Source organism: Carassius carassius, chromosome 16 (assembly GCF_963082965.1).
Source record: "Carassius carassius chromosome 16, fCarCar2.1, whole genome shotgun sequence".
Taxonomy (NCBI): domain Eukaryota; kingdom Metazoa; phylum Chordata; class Actinopteri; order Cypriniformes; family Cyprinidae; genus Carassius; species Carassius carassius.
Genome location: NC_081770.1, coordinates 73211 through 84793, shown reverse-complemented (window position 1 = coordinate 84793; position 11583 = coordinate 73211).

Genomic DNA, 11583 nt, shown 5'->3' with positions numbered 1-11583 from the left:
TCTCCTTGTGAAATTTGCTAGAGTACGTATGGGTCAGTGTTTTGATTGCAGAAGAGTTCGACAAAGGATTACTAGCACATAATAAAACACAACTCCAGGTATTTTTTGATGAGGATATGACAATGCAAAATTGTTAAAATCTCTAAAAAGTCTGTTGAATGATAAATACCCTTTATTAAAAAAATGGGCAAAACTAAAATAGAGGTACATAAACCGATTAATCGTAAAAAGAATCGACAGATTAATTATCAAAATAATCGTTAGTTGCAGCCCTAAATTGCAGTTTTAATTTATAGAGTGGTCAGACAGGCAGAAATCAGAAACAGCATCAAGAGTGTCCAGGGATATCCAGAAATCAGTAACAATACCAGACAAAGGTCGGGGCAGGTGGCAGAGAATCAGTTGGTATACATAATCCGAAGTCAAACAAGGAAGGAACAAAAACTAGGAAAACGCTCAGAAATGCCTGACAGAACTAAACAAGACTTCGCAATGTGAGTGATGTTTCACTGATAGGAAACAGGTGTGGTTCAATAATGAGTTCCTAGGCAGGGGTTTATGGGAAATGTAGTCCAGGGTGTACTGTGTCGTGTGAAAGTCTGTGGTGAATAAACAGATGTGCAGTGACCGGATCATGACAAAAGCGTCTGCTAAATGCATACATTTATTTAAATGTATTTATTCATATACAGTAGAGAGAGAGAGAGAGAGACGTTATTTCCGGGTCCAATACACAGCTATTTTTCGTGCACTTCAGCAAGTCATTGACATATTTTTCCCCAGTCTTTGAAGCATTTCCTACATCTTTTATTTTTTTTCAGTCATTTACTTTAAATGTGTATTTCTATTTTTTCAGCCCTTTTTAATTATTTCATTTATTATAAATTTAATAAAAAAAATAAAGACGAGTCATAAGGTGTACAATAAAATCCTTATATTATAATCACACTGCACTTGAATCAAGTTAAAGGTTTAATCTGCCGATTGTCCTGCAGGTGACTGATTAAATCTGTCTTCTTACGATGCATTTAGGGCTTAACGATTACTCCAGAGCACTCGTAGATCTACGATTATTTTCAAGTGCTACTTAAGTTACGATGCTTTTGGGAAACAGACAGTGATATTAAGATCAGTCGTACGATCATTTTTACAAACTTCTTAGGCTTACAAAGCTTTTGAGAACCCTGACCCTGTTTAGTTAGCTACAGAAGAAGCACATCGTGTTATTATAAAACACATTGTTCCATAGTTATTTCTACTCCAATATGCAGTTCAACTTCTACAACTTCTGCTATAAAAAAGATGTACTCTTGCATATCCTCAATGCATAAATGATTAACCTCCAGATTCTACACCTCAAGACAGTCATCCAGAAAATAGAGCAGCACTTTGAAATGTATAACTCATTGCCATTAATGATATAAACCTGTTATTAATTTACATATTTTATTAAGTAGGAAATTTGAATCAATGCAATCTTAATATATATGCAGTGTATTTACTGTTCATCTAAAAATAATTGGTATATATATATATATATATATATATATATATATATATATATATATATATATATTTACAATTGTATTACATGTATCTAACTCTGTGATTTGATTTATTTCTCTTGTAGGTTAAATGATTGTGGTTTAACAGACAAAAGCTGTCCAGCTCTGGCTTCAGTTCTTGGATCAGATACCAGTCTGAAAGAGCTGAACATGAACAATAATAATCTGCAGGATTATGGAGTTAAAATGCTCTGCACTGGATTGAAAAATATTAATTGCAAATTAGAGATACTCAGGTAAGTTTTGTGACAATCTGTAGTGTTTGGTTAGAAGATCCATCTGTTAACATCAACCTAGATCATTTGCCACATAATTGAGGACAGAACTGCTTCAACTCAGTGAAATTTGCAGCATGAACTCTACATTCCACATTCTCTACATTCTCTACAACTCTACATTATCTCTCTACTATATATAAATAATTACATTTAAATTCATGCATTTAGCAGATGCTTTTATCCAAAGCGACTTACAGTGCATTCAGGCTAACATTTTTTTTTACCTAACATTATATATAAATATATAAAGTATGTTATATATTATTATGTACAGTATAATATTAAAGACTGAAATATAATACAATATTGTATTGTGTTATAGTTATTATATACAAGCTGTCTTTCTGCAACACAGCATTAGGTTAACGTTAATAAACAATAGTTTACTCCAATTAAGAGCCATTCTATAAGATGACATTTCAGTACTTGAAAAACGGACAGCGACTCCTAAGTAGCACTTAAAGCACAGCTACATGCAACTGTGTTTATTGCATTGTTACGAAACGCACGTGAAACAATAACGAACGATTACAAAATTACTCGTAGAAAACGCTCTTAATCTCTAAAGTCAGGAAACCCGGCCCAGGACTGTACAATTAATCAAAATAAACTATAAATCGTGATATGGGGTAATGCAGTTATCAAATCCCAAAAGGCTGCATTTTAAGTTAGAAGAGCAGAAGTTCTAATTGGCTGTTAAATAAAATAAAAAAAGGCAGTTGAACAAGTTATTTTGAGTTCATAACATAAATTTAAAAGGTTCACCTAGTTTTGTGTTCATGTAATTTCCAACATTGTTTGGCAGACAATGTTAACAGATTTCACCAGATGTATACAACAAAGTGTTTATAAACCTGTTATGAACTAAACACAGAAATTTAGAGGTCACTGTTCAGTTTTCCACCAAAATAAAAGCCTGATGGCCTAACATTTGAAAGTAAATAAATTGAGACATAATAATTACAATAATTAATCTATCATTCAATCCTTCAAAATTGAAATCCTTCTTCAAGCCGCTTGTTCAAATACATTTTATGACTCATCCCTGAACCAAGCAGAAGTATATTTGGATGATGTACTTTGGGATGACTGTCCTGCAGGAAAGTCCATTGATCTGTGTCTCTAGGAAACTTTTAATGTCTTGGAAATCTTCTTATAGTCTTATACTTTCTAAAGTAATAGTTATTTATTCTCTATAGCTTTTGCTAGATCTCTGTTGACTTTGCCATTTTTGCTACAATCTCTGAGGGGTTGAGTAATTTTGATTTAACTGTAGGTTATAATTGTGGAAAATTAAAATTGCATTTGTTGTAGTTTCAGTTCACCAATATATAACTTTACCCAGCTTTACTGTGAAAAGAGTCCATTCAGGCCAAAAATCCTGTAGTGCATCTTTTTATTTTCTTCACTCTAGAACATGTGCTTGTGTGACAATCTGTGTTATAATGAAGAATAACATATTTTCTAATAGACTTTCAGACTGCAGTATCACTGAAGAAGGTTATAAAGCTCTGTCTTCAGCTCTGAGATCAAACCCTTCACACCTGATAGAGCTGGATCTCACAGGAAATGATCCTGGAGAATCAGGAGTGAAGCTGCTCAGTGATTTACTACAGGATCCAAACTGTCAACTCAACACACTGAGGTGAGACCTGATGAAATAATGTTAAATAAGTTATACACATGTAAATTACTTATATTATGTATAAATTTTATAATATTTCAATAATTAAGTAAAGTATACAATTTGTTGCATGAAAAATGTTCAAAATGGTCAAACATGAAAGATGAGATGCTGCAGCTCCTGTTGTTTTGATGATAAATGTCAGCACAGTTTAGTTGTGTTAAAAGTTACAGGTTAATCAGACATTTTGGGTCACTAGATGTGCTGGATGAGCTTCGATAGTTAACATTTATGATTGTGTTATTGTGGACATTTCTCATGAAAAACGTATTCAGTGTGATTTATTAACCTGATTGTTTAAAAGTTACTGAATGCACTGTACATTAATCTCCATCAAGCTCAGATTCACAACAATGTCGATCACTGATCTAGAATAGAGAACTGGATTGATCATGACGTCATGAAAGTGAAGCCACTGCGCCGCCATATTAGTTATCCCTAGTGTGTGTGTAAACGTTCTATTGAATTAATAGGAAATTGTATGATTTTAACGAGAAAACATCAGATAAGTCAGCCTTTTTAAATTACATTAGCGAACATCATGAACATGATAAATACCAGACAGACACGACCTCAACGTATAACAAATGACAAAGTGCTCATTCTGAAATCTGAAGAAAGATTTAGGCTTCATATACACGTATACCTTTTTTCGCCTTGAACAGTTATTCATTGTTTATATAATTATGTTATACTGTTTTTATTCATACAGTAGCTGCTAACTGCAAATGTTTCAACACGGCTTTCGTTAACAGCATTAATTTTGAAGCAGGTAATGATTTAAATGGTGGTTAAATTATTAATTTAGCATTCAACATTTTACATGGAAACAGTAGATAATGATAGTAAACATATGCGTGATCTTGGTGAGTCTGAAATAGATGTTGCTCAGTCAGGACATTAAAAATATACACATCATAATTTATTCAGAGAAATAACTGATTACAGACATGAAACTTTATTTCAAGATGGTTAATTAAGTTTTTCATTTCAGTATAGAGCAATTTTAACAGAAGCTATTGTATTCATTGTATATTCAAATCAATTTCTGATTATAATAGGTTCATATTTAATAATTCCTGCATAATTACGTACATAAAGAAATAGGCTATATTTTGTGTTGGATCAGTTACCTGTGTTGTCAGTGCGCAGCACACACACACCTAAACAGTTTAAATATATACTTATCCTGCCCAAAAAGACCATAAACACCGCAGATAACATGAATTAAAAATAAATTTACATACACACAACATAAAAAATAATCCCGTTTGACTGATTTGCTTCAAATCGGGTGATTTTAGGTCAGCGGTTTGCATGTGACTCAATGGTGCTCTCTGCTGGTAGGGAATAGTAAGACGGCTGATCAAACACTTCTGTTGACTTCACTGCCTTTTGGCAGTTTAGAATGTGATGAGTGATCCAGTCATATATAGATCAGTGCTGTAGATCTACTACAGCAGATCTATCACAGGCCACAAACATGTGATGTGTGTCAGGAGAGGATCGGTGATAATTGTACATACGCACACATGCACAAATGTCTGAACCTGCAGTTCCTCTCATAATGAGCAGAATTACTGTTGCATCAACACAGACATCAGTTAACTAAAACTATCCAGAGATGGTCTGAACCCAGATCATGTTCCTGTTAGTGGATCAGCAATCCAGTGTTTGGTGAATTCTGCTTCATAATAATAGGAAAAGCCGGCATCAAAAGATCAATTAAAAATTTCTCTCTGAATGCTTAGCTCTCACAATCTAGTTATCTCTTTGCTGACTTTCCTCATCTCCTGCTTAAAAGCCAGAAAGATCTTCAGATGCTTGAGAATCATGATCTAGTGAGCTTTTGCCCCTGAGTTTCTTTTAAATTTACTTGTATCTTGCACATTGAATTGATTCCAGCTTCATCTTCTCTTCTGCAGGTTTTTGGGTCCTGCTGCAGATGAAGGCTGTCAGTATGTGACTGGAATTGTGGGTAAAAACCCGTTACTCCTGAGAGAGCTGAATCTGAGTGGACGTAAACTAGGAGACACAGGAGTGAATCAGATCTCTGCTCTACTGCAGGATAAACACTGTACACTCAACACACTGATGTATGTTTTTTTTCATTGTTACAAGGACACTTTCAACCCTCAAAGACCGATATAGCCGCCCGCGGCTAAAAATAACTGTTGTTTTTTAATGTTTAATAACTTTTGAACCACTAATCCAATCTGAATGCTTTTAAAGTGATGTAAAGAACTGATTCTCCACGTTTTGGAGATGTCCAATTTATCTCATTTGGATATTCAGAGGCGCCGTAGTGCACGTGATCACGTCATCACATTTTCACAACATTGATTTGTCAGAAGAAACCAATGCTTTCGTTCCTCTGAGCCAAACAGAAATGATTGTTGACGCGTAGCCCCACCCCAAGCCAAGATTGGTTCAAACTGTACCATATTCAACCAATAAGTAGTCATTTGAACAACTACTAAACATATTGCTTTTGAAATATGAACGAACACAAAGTGAAAGTGAAGTCTGTCACGAGTGCATGGATACAAACGCCAACTAACACATTTGCATGAAAAAACTCTCTGAAAAAGCAGAAAAACACACGACAGACAACTTTGACATAAAACAAATCAAAACTAAGGATGAAACAGTGGTACATATCTGATAAACCACTGGAATTTATGTCTTAGGTCGCTAGGCGATGTTCCAGTAAAATCTAATTTCACTCACTCATTTTGTGTAGTTTGTGAATCATTTGCACTGTATTGTTGAAGACAATTTGTGTAATTGTTTTACTAAAGCCTATGCTATGCTTCTTGCTGCTGGGTGCTTTTTATGTGTCTTCGTCATCATCACCAGTATTTGTCATCTGTCAGCTGAAACATACTGGTAAATATTCAGATTAAAACTGAAGTGTTTTCTCTTCATGCAGTCTGAAGAACAACTGTATCACAGAAGGAGGTTGTCATGTTCTGGCTGCAGCTCTAAATTCAAACCCTTCAAATCTGACAGAGCTGGATCTGAGTGAGAATAAACTAGGAAACCCAGGAATGAAGATCATCTTGACTCTGTTTGAAAATGTACAGTGTAGACTGGAAAAGCTGAAGTAAGTATTTTAAAAGTGTATCCCATTAATTACCCAGACTCAAGTGACCCACCACAGTTAAAGGCACAATATGTATTTTTTCTGCTTTAAAAATAGCAGATATCACTATATCTATGTTATATATATTTTTTAGTTGTGTACTTGCATTATCCCGACAGTTTCCACAAACTTTAAAATCCGGAGAAAATGATAGTTTAATTAGAAGACACGGCACGTTTCTTTATTTCCGTTTTGTCGCCCGTCTATGGCGTCATATAAACTTTGACCCCTCTAGTTTATCTAACTTCCTGTGGAACCGCCAAATACAAAGGTGAACAGAGGCAAAGACGAGACGAAGAAGAAAAAGTAGTAGCTAGCCTTGGTCGAGACTATTATATTTTATATTTATATTGTTTATATTCGTATTTATACCTCAATCAATAACTTAGTTATGGATCATGATTATGCTTTGCCTGCACGTTCTGTGAAGCGCAAACGTACGAGTGAAATAAATGACCCGAGAAGGTTTTGGGACAAGAGAACAAACAAGACACGGGTAAATATTGGAGTTGCATTTCCAAGATTGAGAGAGCTTTGTGACAAGCTGAAACTACAGAGAGATGCTTGCATTCTAATAAACAGGTATGCATCCATTCAGCTAACTATATCTATCCGTATATTTTGTGAAACGATGATGTCTTGTGTAAAACGCAGACGGACTAGCTCTCATGTAGAGTATAATGTAAATCTACATGTGTTCTATATCCAGAGGTGGAAAGAGTACAAAAATATTCTACTCAAGTAAAAGTACCATAACATTAATGAAATTTTACTTAAGTACAAGTAAAAGTACCAGTCTAAAAATCTACTCAAGTAAAAGTAAAAAGTAGCTCATTTAAAAATTACTTACATTTTAACAGTGGGAGGGAGTCGATAATGGGACAGGCCAAGAGTGTCAAACTCAGTTCCTGGAGGGCCACAGTCCTGCACAGTTTAGATATAACCCTAATTAAACACACCTGATCCAGCTAATCTAATCATTTAGGTTTATTTGAAAACTACATGATATGTGTGCTGGAGCAGGGTTAGAACTAAACTCTGCAGGGCTACGGCCCTCCAGGAACTGAGTTTGACACCCCTGGGATAGGTCTATTAATCTCATACTAGTTGTTTTTAATTAAAGGAATCAGTTATTTAGAATAATAAAACATTTGGGCTGTTACCAGGCAAATCAGTATCAACAAACTCATCTTTTAATGCAGAGGAAATGCAGAATATTCATTGGAAGTGGCGTTTAGATGTATTACACTGTTTAGTGCAGGACAAGAATGCATTTAACCTGCAGTTACAAATGCATGAATAATGTTTTGATATACAAGACATAAAATGTTGAATACTCATTTGAAATGATAAGAAATTAATTATTTAAAAAAAATCAAAAGATACTTTAAATGTGAAATTAAAATGGCCAGTATGTGTCAGCAAGTCACTGTTAATAAGTGAGTCATTGCGATTGAACCGAATCATTTAAACGGTTGATTCATTCAGGAACGAAACACTGTCACGTTGCTCAGAGACGCAAAACTGTGCTTTGGTGGCTGTGTTTGGAATTATTTTCTGTTGTAGAAATAGAGCTAAAAAGGCAATATGGTGTCTAAAACGCAAGTCTCTTAGTTAACTTGTTTACTGAACTGTTATATATATGTATGTATATATTCATGATGATTTTTGGAGGAAAAGATGGCATTCTTTGTGTGATTTTGATTTAATATATGAAATTATATAAATATGTGAATTTTCTGCCCCTATATCTTCAATTCTGTGATCATTCTAAATGCATTTTAGGAGACTGAATCACACAGTGAAAGAACGCACTATAAATGCGCGCGCACATCATTAAAACAAAAATAGCACACTCCTCACCACTGTCTTTTTGGCTAATTTGTGCAAAACCTCTTGCTAAAATGTCAAAGCTTCATTTTAACCACCAATGCAACGATGCAATTATTTAGCTTACCTCTACATTCTTGTGAAGGGTTGATGTCTTGTCGAGATTTTATAAGCTGCTAGTTTGGTCTTCCTAGGCAAGTACAGCTTACACTGCATAATAGAGCATACATATGGCCAGGGGTTCACTTCATTTCCTTCGAGTTCAACTTCAGAATATGACGGGGTTTCGTTTTCAGCGGTGTCTGCACCACTAACGCCTGTTTTGTCCGTCGGCATCTTTCTTGTGATTTTAGCGCCAGTTTGCCCTCCTGCCCATTTACTGCCGTAGTTTCCAGGGAGCGATTTATTTTTTTTATTTTATTTTTTTTTACTCAGTAATTAATGTGTTTTAAAATGTAGCGAAGTACAATACTTCAAACAAAATATACTTAAGTAAAAGTAAAATTACAGATTAAAAAAATTACTTTAAAAAGTATTAGTACACAAAAAAGCTACTCAATTACAGTAACGCGAGTAAATGTAACTCTTTACTTTCCACCTCTGTCTATATCTAGCTGGATAAAGTAGCTTCAAATGCAGTTCACTATCTTGTTCGATATCATAGTATAAACGTAGCCTAATTATTAACGAAAGGCAACAGTGTTTTTTTTAAAATATATTACTACTAGCTAGATGGAATATTGATTTGATAGGGGTCTGATAATTCATATATCTCTCTGTTCGAAAATACGTGATTGTCAAAATACTAAGGCCGGTGACACACTGGCTGCGTGGCGTCTCTGCTGCGTGCCAGAAGCGTGGCGCGGTGCTGCTGCTGTAGGTCACATAGAGGGAGACCGCCGACAGACCAGGCTCTTGTCTTCATGACAACAATATCTATACTTCATGTTGAACATAAATATAAAGCCTACTGATAAAGGACACCGTCAACAGTATTGACGGCAAAATAGACTTATGTTTGACAGGTGCAATATTTGAAAATCGATAATTATTTATTTATTTTTTAAATTACATTTGTATCTGAACAGCAGAATCGGAGCGGAGCTGCTCTCTGACAACATCTCCAGGACACTTCGCTCCATGTGACTAGTAAGACAATTCTCTAATAACTATTATGATGAGTTTTGTTCCACCCGCTTAAATGATAAAAGTACTTGTGCTGTAAAAACTATTAAGACTGTGTCTGTTCCCCGAATAGTGAGGTCAAAATATAATGTAGGATCTAGAAAAAATCTTATCGTAATTAAACCAGAAAAATGTAAAGTAAATGAACAAAAACAATTTTTAAAGTTTGGGCTCATAAATATTAGATCACTCACACCCAAAGCAGTTATTGTAAATGAAATGATCACAGAAAATAGTTTTGATGTACTCTGCTTGACTGAAACCTGGCTAAAACCAAATGATTATTTTGGTCTAAATGAGTCTACTCCACCAAACTACTGTTATAAGCATGAGCCCCGTCAGACTGGTCGGGGAGGAGGTGTTGCAACAATATATAGTGATATTCTCAATGTTACCCAGAAAACAGGATACAGGTTTAACTCTTTTGAAATACTTTTGCTAAATGTTACACTGTCAGACATGCAAAAGAAATCTAATGTATCTCTTGCTCTGGCTACTGTGTATAGACCACCAGGGCCGTATACAGAATTCCTAAAAGAATTTGCAGATTTCCTCTCAGACCTTCTAGTTACAGTTGATAAGGCGCTAATCATGGGAGATTTTAATATTCACGTTGAAAATGCAAATGATACATTAGGACTTGCGTTTACTGACCTAATAAACTCCTTTGGAGTCAAGCAAAATGTCACCGGGCCCACTCATCGTTTTAATCATACACTAGATCTAATTATATCGCATGGAATCGATCTTACTGCTATAGATATTGTACCCCAATGTGATGATATTACAGACCATTTCCTTGTATCGTGCATGCTGCGTATAACTGATATTAACTATATGTCTCAGCGTTACCGTCTGGGCAGAACTATTGTTCCAGCCACCAAAGACAGATTCGCAAATAACCTGCCTGATCTATCTCAACTGCTATTTGTACCCAAAAATACACATGAATTAGACGAAATTACTGACAACATGGGCACTATTTTCTCTAATACATTAGAAGCTGTTGCCCCCATCAAATTGAAAAAGGTTAGAGAAAAACGTACTGTGCCATGGTATAACAGTAATACTCACTCTCTCAAGAAAGTAACTCGTAGTCTTGAACGCAAATGGAGAAAAACTAACTTGGAAGTTTTTAAAATTGCATGGAAAAACAGTATGTCCAGCTATAGACAGGCTCTAAAAACTGCTAGGGCAGAGCATATCCACAAACTCATTGAAAATAACCAAAACAATCCAAGGTTTTTATTTAGCACAGTGGCTAAATTAACAAATTACCAGACGCCACCTGATTCAAATATTCCACCAACGTTAAATAGTAATGACTTTATGAATTTCTTCACTGATAAAATAGATAACATTAGAAATACAATAGCGAATGTAGATTCTACAGCGTCTAACACTTCAGTTTCATCCATCGCACCCAAAGATAAACTGCAGTGCTTTACAAATATAGGTCAGGAAGAGCTAAATAAACTTATCACTGTATCTAAACCAACAACATGTTTATTAGATCCTGTACCCACTAAATTACTAAAAGAGCTGTTACCTGTAGCCGAAGAACCGCTTCTCAATATCATTAACTCGTCGTTATCTTTAGGTCACGTCCCAAAACCATTCAAGCTGGCGGTTATCAAGCCTCTTATTAAGAAACCAAAACTAGATCCTAGTGTACTGGCAAATTATAGGCCTATTTCAAATCTTCCATTTATGTCTAAAATTTTAGAAAAAGTTGTGTCTGCTCAATTGAGCACCTTCCTGCATAAAAATGATCTGTATGAAGAATTTCAGTCAGGTTTTAGGCCCCACCATAGCACAGAAACTGCACTTGTTAAAATTACAAATGACCTGCTTCTTGCGTCAGATCAAGGCTGCATCTCATTTCTAGTCTTACTT